The sequence below is a fragment of the Chlamydotis macqueenii genome, chromosome 5 (genome assembly GCF_036417535.1).
Source record: "Chlamydotis macqueenii isolate bChlMac1 chromosome 5, bChlMac1.mat, whole genome shotgun sequence".
NCBI classification, from domain to species: Eukaryota; Metazoa; Chordata; class Aves; order Otidiformes; family Otididae; genus Chlamydotis; species Chlamydotis macqueenii.
This window is the reverse complement of record NC_141560.1, coordinates 16,601,355-16,614,319: the sequence shown is the minus strand read 5'-3', so window position 1 is coordinate 16,614,319 and position 12,965 is coordinate 16,601,355. Positions and strand designations below refer to the sequence as shown.

At 37.3% G+C, this 12,965-nt stretch overlaps 1 protein-coding gene across 1 annotated transcript in view; it reads right to left on the bottom strand.

Annotated features, from left to right (window-relative positions):
- Nucleotides 1-12,965, bottom strand: part of DICER1 (dicer 1, ribonuclease III) — a 68,048-nt gene that overhangs the window by 39,643 nt on the left and 15,440 nt on the right. Inside the window, exons 2-3 of the mRNA XM_086750246.1 lie at nt 6,498-6,563; nt 5,451-5,551 (exon numbers count right to left, since the gene is read on the bottom strand). The gene's annotated coding sequence lies outside the window, so the exon portion shown is untranslated. The remainder of the gene's footprint in view (nt 1-5,450; nt 5,552-6,497; nt 6,564-12,965) is intronic.

Sequence of the window (12,965 nt, the reverse complement as noted above, 5' to 3'; positions counted from 1 at the left end):
GGTTCTGTTCTAACAGTACAACTAGTAACTTTATAGAATGTTCAAATCTGGCACAAGCAAAAGATGTTTTGGTTCTATGCCTCTTTAGAACTGTTAGCTTCATGGCTATTCCTCCACTGGGACTCCACAGCTCCGGGTCACTGGAGACAACCAGCAGGAAAGACGTGTATGTACTATACAGTTCCACGGAGGAAAGATGACCTTCCTTGACATTCTGATCTACTCAGCATTGCACATCAAATGTACTTATGTTAATCAGTATGTAACTAATCAAATCACATCAGTCATGTGGCAAGGACAGTAGCATGATACAAAACCTTCCTCAGCCACTCGTAAAAAACTTCTGGAAACTCTGAGCACTGCTAACACAAAGTGAAGCATTTGTATGAACTGACAGCTTAGACATGTAAGAGCAAGGGACAAGGGAGGAAATGTAGGGAGAGGTGTGTCGTCCCTGACCTCCTCCTCAAGCCTACAGATGAAGCTCCCCTTCAATATATCTAGCTTCTCTTTTTATATTCCAATAAATATCATGCTAATTGGTAACACGTAAAAAAAAAAAATCATCCTTTGAAGAGCACAGAAGTCTTTATCATCACTGTAGTATTTTATTGAAATGGTTTCAGGCATGTTTCTCTACTTACATATATCAACTCATGTGGAAACACAATCAGTGTTCGTTTGTTTATAATGAGACCTGGTCACAGCCACCATAATTGCTCAAGGCTAGGAGGGAAACAACAAACATTTTGCATAAAAAAAAAAACTAAGGCCGATTCCCCTCATCATTCTTGTATCTAAGCCCAGCCACTTCAGTTTTATAAATCACTTTAGATAAGCAGTGCCTCCTCTTTGTTTACTATTTCACCTATTTTGTATTTCTTTCCCAAATCGTAAATACAACTTAGGAAACATAAAATAGCCACATCTCATCACTAGGAGGGAATTAAGGAAAGAAAACTAATCTTATTTGAGAAGGCTGCTAATAAAAAACAAGCACAGGATCTAACATTCACAAATAAGGGTTACCTCCTTTGCCACACACTTCATGACAGTGATACTAGGTTTGCAACCCCACTGCAAGAAGCAAAGGGATTTATACTTATGCATGGCTCCAGCTTGACCTGGAAGAGTTGTGAAACAACATATACTTTAAATTACAATTTTTATTTCTGTGTATCTGCATGAAAGACCAGCCCCAAAGTACAATCATCCTATTGAGATCAAAAAGCATTCTCAAAACAAAACCTCTGCAGTGCAAAGAAGTACATACACATTTGTAACTAGAAAAGTAAGCACAAGCAAAACAGCATTGCCTGACACTGTTAACCATACCACTATTAGCCTGCAATCTGACAAAAAAAAAAAAAAAAAAAAAAAGGGAAATTTAGCTATGATAAACTGCACAATTAATTCGCAAAATAATGGAGTTAAACTTGCATAAGGCAGAAAGCACTTGAAAAAGCTTAAATTCCCTCCTCCTGCTAACTCAGGTAAAAAGTTCTCCCTAAACCATCAATGTTACTTCCTGCTGTGCTGAAGTTTCCTAGTTCTGGCTTTCATTTATATTATTTGTATTGGAAGTACATAAGATCTGACAAGATCAATGTCAACGTTATTATGGGAGTAAGCCAGAATAATGAAGTAATTGTATCATTCTAAGCCTCTATTTCAATAGAAAGGAAAAATATCAAGTTCTTCAATAAAAGAAAAGCAGTACATGACCATCTAGGTATAAAAAAAAAGGAAAAAATACATCTACTTGAAGAACAGGTTTTAAATTGAAAACATTTGAGATGCAAGTACACGTGTTCAGAATTTGTGGACAGAAGTCAACTGAACCTAGCTATCTGAAACCAGTAAGCAGAAAAACACCAAACCAGTCCTGCTCACCAGTGAGAGTAACAAAGCTATCTGCTAACATATTCCATCTTTATCCACTGCATTACTCAGAAAATGGATAGAACAAAAAACTGTAAGAACTTGCTGAAGCCAAATTTGGAGGGACAAACACAGGAAACAAGCCCTGCTTCATGTGGTTTTAGACTAGGTTGCAGAGGCTGGGCAAAGCAGCCGAGTGCCCAAGCTTATCTGTTCTACTAAAATAATACCAAAAGGTCTACTTTTATGGTCATCAATCTTGATAGTTTTAAGAACTAAATTCCCAACGTGATATCCTTACTTTAACACACATTTTTGTGAACAGACAGTGAACTGCAGAGCTAAAACTAACCTCTTGTTCTACCATTTAAAGAACTTTATTTCAGAAGGGCACGAGGTTGCGAGCAAACTGCCAGCAACATTTACTAGCAGTTTCTTCCAACCTACAATAGTTCTGGAACTGTGGTATAGGTTTTTCAGTCATAGGACTATATCCAAGTTCAAGTAGTCCCTTGGTGTACGAAAAAATTTGAAGATTTACTACACCAAGGAACAGAATCCAGACCAAGTAAGGCACTCACCTGGAATAAGATATCCTGGATCTAGTCCTGCTCCAAGGACTGTTTAAAACATTTACGAATGCCACTGAAGTGAAAAGAGAAGAGACTAGAGCCCTGGGGATGCATCTTTCAAGTTTTTACCACCATTTGCATGCATAGTATGTTATACCTATGCCAAGTTAATGCAAAACTATAACTATCTCCTATTAGCAACAAAAATTTATTAGTGCCATACACAATTATCTCATCTGCTCTCTTCACTAACATTGATTTGTAAATTTCTACCCAATATAATCCTTGTGATACAAAAATTATTTCTAATACTATGGATTTTCATCTTTGTCCAGGAACGTCTAATTTATTCTCTAAAAACACTCCCAGCATCAGCCAAAAAAAAGTTAGCCTCAAGGGGCAGAAAAAAAAAAAAATCCACTTACTCTAAAGTAAATAAACCACAATCGATACAAAAAATATTAATAGAATATTGCTGCTTGAATATTCTCACACACAAACACTGAACGATTCAGAATATCACATTCTTTATAATAAGTTTCATGTCCAAATGCTACATGAAACATTAACTTCCTGAAAGATCTTACACAGAAAATTCTTGAGTAATGTAGGAACAAATTAAAAGAAAACTGCAAAATATTACAAATATAAAACACAGAGTAGAAAATGAATGTAAATGCTAATTTACAAAATGTAAAATATTCACTGAGGATGTTCCATACCAACTACTGCAGAAGTCTGCAGTAAAGTGACTTCTTCTTACACTATAAGCATTCAGTGGCAAGAACTGTTTTTGCCCACGTAAAGGTCAACATACAAGATTCCTACATCATCAGGTTTCTAAACCTGTTCTTAAAAGCATACCTTTTTAAAGGATTTTACTTTTCTTGTGATAGTCCAAAAGCATTACAAAAGCATATTTTGTGAATATTACTCCTGTAACTTCAGTTCTGTTAGAGAACTTAAGAAAGATCAAAACAAACACATCCGGTTTTCATTTGGAAAAAAAAGCGGCCAAAACTCAAACATCTCAGAAACAAATGAAAAAGTTTTATTTTCATGGGAAAAGAGGGTTTTTTTCCCCTTCATTTAACAGTTGATATCTAGGATACTTTTAAAATTAAGCATTGAGATTTCTACTCCCAACTAAAAATTCAAAATTTCTGAACAACATCATTCAGCCCAGAAGGTCTAAAGGCAATACTGTCAAACAATATTATTCAATAAGATGAATCAGAAATCTCTCTTAAATTATGCTGTCTTTAACATACAACACAGTTGCACAAAATACTCCTTATCTGTTATCCTCCAAGGACCTTCACCACATGCATTGCTTAACAGCAGTTTTTATATTTGGTCTTACAAATTCTTAAAAGGAAAAAAAAAAAAAGTTTCAGATCTCTTCCCTTTCAAGAAGGGCAAACCGAATGCATAAATGCTTACACAGCACAAATGCAAGCATTCCTATAAGAACTAGTTTCCCTAGCACAATCATCCATATTCACTGTGAATGTTCATCTCGAACTAGAACAATTTTATTTGTTCTATTTTTCTGGTACAGAATCAGCCTAACAGCAGAAGCAGAACGCTGGTCTCTAATAGCATACCAATACACACCAAAGTAGCAAAGGCTGCTTTCTGTTGTTCAGAAAAGTTTCATTGAAGAGCTTATTAAATGAAGATTATACTGAGGCTCTACAGTTGAATTCAGAAGCATTTCTACAAGCAATACAGTATAGTTAACAGTTGGAATTCCTGGCAGACTCCTCCTAAACAGGTGTATATAGGAGAGAAATGGAGTACAATATGACACTTAGTAGACTCAGAAAAATGCACAAACCCTTAAATCCTTCATTTAGTGTTCAGTCACCAGTACAGCCAAACCTGGATTTAAGACAAAAAGCCTAATAAACACTTTCTGTTGCAATTAGTCTAGCTCTAATAACAGAGCCAGCAAGACACGGATCACACCAACAAAGTTATGCTGATATACATTGTAACAGTGTCTAAAGCAAAAGGATTATACCACTATGTATCAGCGTAACAGACTGGCTGTAGGGCACTTACCAGTACAGAAATAAAACATGAAAACAAAAATCCATTTTCTAGCATATCTATGGTGACACCAGTACATGAGGCATTCAGAATAAAAGTTTAGAAAGGGGATGTTTCTCCTTTAACAAATACAGACACGCAGCCAGATTCTGGAACAAACAGCTTCGTTTTTAAAAATTATGTGTATAAGGCCCCGTGCAACGTTCTAAGCAGTTGCTTAACATTGGTGCATAACTGGTGCTAAGCAGATTCCTCTTCTTTTACCTCCTTAACAGAGAGGACAAAAGATAAAACATGAAGTATATGGCACCTAAGATGCCAGGTAAGGGGAGGACCAGTGAAACTAGATACGTTTCTGTCCTCACTATGTTATCAAACTACAAATAATTTTTTCTTCTACATAGCTTTAATTGGACAGTCTCTTTCCCTGGTTTTGCTGAACTTATAACTCAAACTAAGGCATAATACTCAAACCAAGGCCTTAATTTACCTGCCATTTACATTCCTCACCATTTAGTTTGTATTTATCTGGAACAACATATAAATGCAATTCTAATTCCAACCCTTCATATCTCCCCTTTTCCTACCTTTTTTTTTTAACCAACACAATCACATTTGAATAGAAAACCCACAGAAAACACTTAAACACACACACAATCTTTTAAAAAACTGAATACATTTCTAATCATATTCAGCTTCATAAGAAGCCTTAAAGCACATGCTTCATGACAAACATCTTTATCTATGCCATTGCTGTATCTAACCATCTACGGATAAAATAAAGTAGATATTTTCATCATTCTTTACAAAGTAATTATTAGTAAGTTTCTATAGCCTTACTTTACTCTATGGTCCTGAAGAAGTTTTAAGTATAAAATAGGACAATACAGTGAAGTGATACATAAAAATCTGTTTCTCCCATACTACAAAGCATAGTCTTACCGTTTTAATTTCTGCAGTCTCTGCGTTTATGCTTCCCGAACTGCATTTTGACATCATGATATCAGCTTGTAGATTAATCACATAATTTGCAAGCTTCAGCTCTTTAAAAAACAACAATAAAATCTATGAACTATAAAAACGTTTTGCAAAAGGAACTACAATAGCAGAATTAATTGCAGCAATTCAGTTCCTCATAAACATTTTAACGTGTCAAACCTACACTCTAACTTGCTGACAGAAAATTAACTATTTAAGTCCATCTTGAATATGAATTATTTTAGTTGAGTATTAGGAACAAAAATTTAAAAGTGATTCAAAAATTAATTTTTGGTAGTTTAAATGTGCAAGTAAAGCATACTTCTCTAACTCTACTTAACAGGTTACTATAATTAATGTTAATAACTGGTTCAGGTGAGAAAAGCAGTACTAGTATGTTCTACATAATTTTACTATGTTCTGTATAATTGTACTGCTTTTTCCATGCACATGTATTTTCATTTCACTTTAGGCAAACATTAAAAAAAAAAAAAAAAATCAAAATTCAAACTTCTTTGAAGTATTTCAAATTGAGCCATGAATGACATAGTAAAATTGTGAAAAAGCAACAATCATTTCTTCATAAGTACATTAACATATGTTTTTAATAAAAGTACAAATATTGTTGAATTAAGATGGTGATTTGCATAAAAATACATTCAGCTATACAAGTAAAAGTTAGGAAAGTTAGTCACTCATTACAAAGGATTTCACAGATACATTAGCCATTCCATAAAACTACGACTCAAAACAAAAATACCATATTCAAGTAGATCTACAATGTTCTCAAAGCTCTAAAACAAAAAAAAAAAAAATTACACGATATAGTCACTTAGAGTATCAGTTTTCCCAGACCTAAAAAGAGATATTCTGAAGTAAATTTTTTTTAAAAAAATCAATATTGAAAACTTTAATGCAAAATGGATCTTGATTAAAATTTCTACTCCAATCAGTTCCATAAAGCCAGCAAGAAGGACACTCCCAAGATTACTTCAGTATGTTCATTTTTACCTCAAATGCTGATGCTGAGCTTTTCCAGAGTCTCCAAGCCTGTAATTTTGTTTCACCCTAGGTAACCTGAAAGGCAATATAAGAAGAGAGCATTTTAACATGAGCTGCCATAAAAATCAATTGTGCCATGTGGTAGTCTGCTTTCTTGTATTTTAATATTTAGCTCTGCAGCAACAGCACATGGTCCTTCAAAATCTAATTATCATATGTCCTTTTTTGGCTAGGGATACAGTCAGCGTCTGAAAGACCAGCCTTAAGTGCTCAGGAGATATTTGCATATTTTGTTTTATCTGCTAAAGAAATTGCAAGCTGAGTTCAACTAGATTTACAGTTTCCTTCCCCTGTGCTCCCTCCATGCACGTTCATCTAGTACAGTAATGAAATCTTAAAGAAAATTGTCATTCAATACATTAAAAAAAAAAAAACTTAAAGAATGTATGTGTTTCAGGAAAATAAACAAATATTTATTGTTTATTTTACAACAAGAATACGTCGGGAGTGCAGCACAGAAAATCTGACGAGTACTGTGTTCATGCACAAAACAGACCTACAAAAATTTATTCCCAGTGCTACTTTTCAAATTCATGTTTGTACAATACACGCATCCTCTTTTCCTGCACAAAATACAGCAAATTGCTTCTAAGATGCAGCGAGTAGAACAAATTTATTATAACAAGCTCCTCTTATGCCTAGGTTATTCATTTATTCACCACCTCTAAAACATGAGCCATAATATGTATTCCATTGAACCAGAAAATAGCCTAACAACAGAAAACTGTCACATCTCTGGTAAAAATACAGAAATATACTCCACTTTATACTTGCAAGAACAGCAGAAAGGAAGAATATAGCATTTAGTACCCCACCATGTAACATATGTGAACAGAATAAAAAGGTTCAGCTCCGTCAGTAAAGCTAATGCTTCTTATGGCTTTACATCGCAAATTTACTTTATTCCCTAATCGGAGATGGCAAACAAAAAAAGCACACAGATCAGTAGGTAAGATCTGGGAGAACCAAAAAAAAAAAAGTATGTAATTCTCCACCAAGCCCAACAATTTCCTTTGGCACATCAAAGCCGTAAAACAGAAGACTGCAGCTTTAATCGACTGGCAGACATGAATTACAGTAGGCTCTTTTAATGCCGAAGCCACATAAAACCAGACAGACCACATTCCTGAGATGCAGTCAAGTTCTAGTACAAAACAGCGAGCTTATATCACATTAGCATCTAAATGGTGTTGGTGCACCCACTTAGACAAAAGCCTGTTGCGGTAAAGGGCCAAAGGCATCTGCAGCTTGCCAACGATCCCAGCCAAACAATGGGCACAGCTAGGGCTTACCACAGCGAGTAACGTAACCAACCCCTCCAGCATTAGTAACTGTAACATTAAGCCCAATCTGACAAGATTTTTTTTTTTTTTACTACATTAAAATATATATAGATATATCTGTCTCATTTTACTCTACAATGACTGGGGATTTCGTTAAAAGCAAGCAAGAGGGACAAAAAGGAAAAACTAATGACATTAACATTGCTAGAAGTTAGACCTCTAAAATGTCTTCTATTGAACAGTAATGCTGTGATTACTGTATGATTTTCAATTTTTTTAAAAAAAGTTCCTACTAAGAGCTCAATATTTTAAACATATTTTATCTGAAGGTAGAAAGTGAGAGCTCCAAGATAACCAGACATTTGGAATGTCAAACTAGACACACCAGAAACACATCAAATACTGAAAGAATAAAAGTAACAACATGAAAAAAAAAAGAAAAATATCAGTTCCTATAAAGACATCAAGAGAAGCATCCAAGAAGTGACACACCAGACACTTCTGCAAATCTCTATTGCTCTAGCAATCTGCAAGAAACTACTAGTTACTTCTGCAAATCTCAGCCAAGATCTTCAAGTATGTCGGCTACTTGCTACTTAAACATTTGCTAACAAAAAAACCAAGCATCCAAATATATCAAAGAGTATACAGAAGAATATATCAATATTTTTATTTTCTGGTTTTCTATCTCAGTATTTGAAAGTAAATATGTTAATGTGATACCTAATTATTGCTATTAAAAGAAGATTGTCAGAAAAAGGACTGAAATTTTAGAACTAAAAGACACGCTGACACACACTGCAGGCAACAGGCTGAATGTCAAACACAAACTATCAACGTTTTTGCTCTTCTACAGTCTGAAGTTAAACTATTCCTTCCATCCCAATAATGATGATGTTAATATTTAATTAAACCACTGTTCAAATTGTTACCAACTTGAAAATGAAGTTCTTATCTTGCAAGAAGACCTATGCAATTGGATACTTAAACTCACAATAGAGCTATGATGAAATGAATTATCTTCATGCAAATACAAACGAATTCCAGCGTGAATCAAAATCCTGCAGGAGCAGAGAGGGTAAAGTAAAACCTACCATTATGACTGGGAGGAAAAAGTCTGTCTGGGTTGGCATCCTGTCTCTTTATCATTACAACTGGTCCCAGATGCTGGGGCGGGTTGAAGGGGTGACTATAAAACAGGACTCATCCTTCTCTTCCCTGTGTTATTCCAGCAAAGTAACATTGTATTTCAAGTATTTTTCTTCGATTTATTATGGTACAAACCATAAAGTCAGTCAGAAGCCAGAGTGCAAACTCCCTCACTCTCAGGTTAACTCTGAAGCAAAATATTCTTAGCGTCTAAGGAATTAAGCCTTCTCTATGGAAGTGAGGGGAAAAAAAAAAAAAATAAATAAATCACACCCAGGACACATCTCTCCAAGTAAAAGAGTCTGAGCTGTATTAACTCTCTGAAATATATTTAATAGATTTAATAGCAAATACATTTAAGTTATTCCATGTAATATTTAATTTTTTTTTCAAGCTGCTGTTTTGAAAACTAACCCACAGAAAAATCACAGCTAAGTTTATAAATTCTAATTTATGTAGGTAACTATACTATTATTACATCAATACCATAAGAAGGGATAACTGACACTATCTGTGAATTTATTTATCATTTGGTCCTTTACTTGGGTACCAAATTATTTACTTGTGATCATTTAATTTATTTAAAGGTTATGTTCAAGCCTTTCAGACACCTATGTCTTTCGACATGAAGGCAATTAAGCAGACATTAGGGCAGGGATTTCTCTCTTCCCCAATCCAGAGGCAAGCTGTGAGGCAAGTACAGTTCCAAAGCACCAATTATTCTTGCTTATGGTAAGTAAAAGCAGCAGCTGTCCTCTGAATATAACCCCATGTGGGGACTTCAATCCCATTATTTGCATAAAAAAAAAAAAAATACTTTCTCTCCATGTGGCAAAAAAATCAAGCTCCCCTAAACACGGGTATTGAACAGTTTTCTGTTATCTCTGTGCCAGAACATCCAAAACTACTAAGAGTCCTACATTATAAGAGGCTTTCTCTGAAGTCATTAATTGTATGATGCAAGACCTGCAGATATTTGGTGTTTAAATCAACCTCTAGAATTTCCACCAAGTCTAAAATGAAGTTCGAATCTCCTATAATTAGTCATAATACCAATTTATGTATCACTCAAGAATGAGTGTACAAACTGGCTTATTTTCAAAAAAGAATGTATTTATTACTAACAGTGCATCAAACTAACTCATCCTAACGCTCCCTTAAAATACAGAAGTATTATGTGTGGGTTAGCACATTATTTACTTCAATTACATTTTGGGCTTTGTAGTTTTTAGCCTGTCTTCCTAAAAAAAAAAGGCTTCTCACCAGTTACACTACATGTCTGCACACTTTCTTTCCCTGCAAAGAACTTGCGAGCACACTACTGGAATTTTCTTTTGTGAACTTGAGATGAAGTCAATATTAATTTCATAAAAACACGTAGTATAAAAAGACAATTTCTGCTTCCAAATTCAGAAGATATCCAAAGCTGCTCAGATGCCACAGAATCCAATCTCTAGAAAGATAACATCGAGGAGGGGGGGACCAAAACCGAACACATCCAAACAAGAGATCATTGATTCTTTCATTTAATTGAAAAATAATAATAATAATAATCATTGGCAAGGTATTTCCATAGGCCCTTCATTTTTTTTTTCAGAATACGTAAGAACATCTAAAGGTGAAGACGAAAATGCTCCGTGGAATACAAAGGGTGTTGCAAGGGATCCCACAGAAGATGTGAAGAACAGAACTCCCCATATTACGATTGCAAGAAAAGAGTTAGTATGATTCATTGTAAAATGATCTGAATTAATCCCAAAATGGACAGGATCATTAAAAAAAGAAAATTCCTAGTATCTTAAGCTACATATCTGGCTAACCAACTTACTGTGCAGAGCAGCCAGGAAAGGCTTTTATGTTGAGCCATCTCTTGTTTTAAGTGCTGAGAACCAACCAGGCCATCATTAATTATCTGTGTGATGAAAATCTCAAATCAACAAGTGCAGCACAATCTGCAGTGTTAACTGACCAATGCTAAAAAATTTTGTGCAGCACGAAGCACTTCACAGATTCCAGGTATTTTGAATTTTCCATTTATAAAAATTAAAATAACCTTTAACTTAACAGTAGTAACTAACACTCCCTATTTGAGTCAAACTTAAAAAGAGTTGCAATCTGTAAGACAGAGGCTTTTATATCCTGCATTGGGCCCCAGCACAGAAACAGCTACTTAGAGCATACGTATTTAGTTGAATACAACAAACATCATGTTAAAAAGCTACAGCATTTTATCAATGCCGTTATTTCCCTCCATGTAAATATACGCATTTAGAACAGAATATCATAGAATCATAGAATGGTTAGAGTTGGAAGGGACCTTCAAAGGTCATCTAGTTGAACCCCCCTGCAAAAAGCAGGGACATCCCTGACTAGATCAGGTTGCTCAGAGCCTCATCCAGGCTGGCCTTGAATGTTTCCAGGGATGGGGCATCCACCACCTCTGGGCAACCTGCTCCAGTGTTCTACAACCATCATTGTATAAAATTTTTTCCTAATATCTAATCTAAATCTATCCCCCTCTATTTTAAAACCATTACCCCTCGTCCTATCACAACAGGCCCTGCTGAACAGCCTCTCCCCATCTTGTAGGCCCCCTTGAGGTACTGGAAGACCGCTATCAGGTCTCCCCGGAGCCTCCTCTTCTCCAGGCTGAACAGCCCCAACTCTCTCAGCCTGTCCTCATCGGAAGGGTGCTCCAGCCCTCTTATCTTCATGGCCCTCCTCTGGACCTTCTCCAACTGGTCCATGTCCTTCTTATGTTGGGGGCTCCAGAACTGGACACAGTACTCCAGGTGGGGTCACACCAGGGCAGAGTAGAGGGGAAGAATCACCTCCCTCGACCTGCTGGCCATGCTCCTCTTGATGCAGCCCAGGATGCAGTTGGCCTTCTGGGCCACAAGAGCACATTGCCAGCTCATGTTGAGCTTCTCACCCACCAGCACTCCCAAGTCCTTCTCCTCAGGGCTGCTCTCAATCCATTCCCCGCCCAGCCTGTATTTGTGCCTGGGATTGCCACAACCCAGGTGCAGAACCTTGCACTTGGCCTGGTTGAACTTCATGAGGTTGGCACGGGCCCACCTCTCCAGCCTGTCAAGGTCCCTCTGGATGGCATCCCTCGCTTCCAGCGTGTTGACGGCACCACACAACTTGGTGTCATCGGCGAACTTGCTGAGGGTGCACTCTATCCCACTGTCCATGTCACCGACAAAGATGTAGAACAGGGCCGGGCCCAACACAGACCCCTAAGGGACACCACTCATGACCGGTCTCCACTTGGACATCGAGCCGTTGACCACCACTCTCTGACTTTGGCCATCCAGCCAACTCCTTATCCACCGAGTGGTCCGTCCATCAAACCCATGTCTCTCTAGTTTAGAGAGAAGGATGTCATGCGGGACAGTGTCAAAAGCTTTGCACAAGTCCAGGTAGATGATATCTGTTGCTCGTCCCTTGTCCACCGATGCTGTTACCCCGTCATAGAAGGCCACCAAATTGGTCAGGCACGATCTGCCCTTGGTGAAGCCATGTTGGCTGTCACCAACCACCTCCTTGCTCTCCATGTGGTTTCCAGGAGAATCTGCTTCATGACCTTGCCAGGCACAGAGGTGAGGCTAACTGGCCTGTAGTTGCCTGGGTCTTCCTTGTTCCCCTTTTTAAAAATGGGGGCTATGTTCCCTCTCTTTCAGTCATCGGGGACCTCACCAGACCGCCATGACTTCTCAAATACAATGGCCAGTGGCTTGGCAACTTCATCCGCCAGTTCCCTCAGGACCCGCGGATGGATCTCATCAGGACCCATGGACTTGTGCACCTTTAGGTTCCTCAGATGATCCCGAACCTGCTCTTCGAGTACAATGGGCAGTTCTTCATCCTCGCAGTCCCTGCTTGTGCCTTCCACAGCCTGGGCGGTGAGACAAGAGCCCTTATCGGTGAAGACTGAGGCAAAAAAGTCACTGAGTACCTCAGTCTTCTCCATGTCCTGGGT